This window comes from Poecilia latipinna, unplaced genomic scaffold, assembly GCF_001443285.1.
Source record: "Poecilia latipinna isolate Pla-1442-1.1 unplaced genomic scaffold, P_latipinna-1.0 Scaffold1822, whole genome shotgun sequence".
NCBI lineage: Eukaryota > Metazoa > Chordata > Actinopteri > Cyprinodontiformes > Poeciliidae > Poecilia > Poecilia latipinna.
In genome coordinates this window covers 52043-52404 of record NW_015114438.1, presented here as the reverse complement: position 1 = coordinate 52404, position 362 = coordinate 52043, and the positions used below count along the sequence as shown (strand labels likewise).

The 362-nt window shown below is 34.0% G+C and overlaps 1 protein-coding gene across 1 annotated transcript in view; it reads left to right on the top strand.

Moving 5' to 3' along the window:
• rtn1a (reticulon 1a) overlaps positions 1-362 on the top strand; it is a 38608-nt gene that overhangs the window by 5828 nt on the left and 32418 nt on the right. The window lies entirely within an intron of this gene.

Sequence of the window (362 nt, the reverse complement as noted above, 5' to 3'; positions counted from 1 at the left end):
TTCTCTTTCCCGTTTTGGCCGCCATCTTTGTTTCTATATCAACCGCTCCGTTTCAGAATGACCAGCGTCGCCCTCTGATGGATGGCGGCCAAACTACAACAATAAGATAAGGTCGAAACAGACGTAATTAGTTTATTGATTAGAATATATACATTTTTAAAAAATATAATTTTTGATCCAATATACCATTAATCAAACAATTACAAGTCGATTAATTGTCTCCCTCTCTAGGACTCCTTTTTATAGAAGTTCTAATGAGATCAGCCATAATTTGTCACTGTATTTTTTATTTGTATTTTTGCTTACTTTAAAGAAAATTTTAGAAACCAAATCCACAGTGAAGTATCCACTAAGCTTCAGCC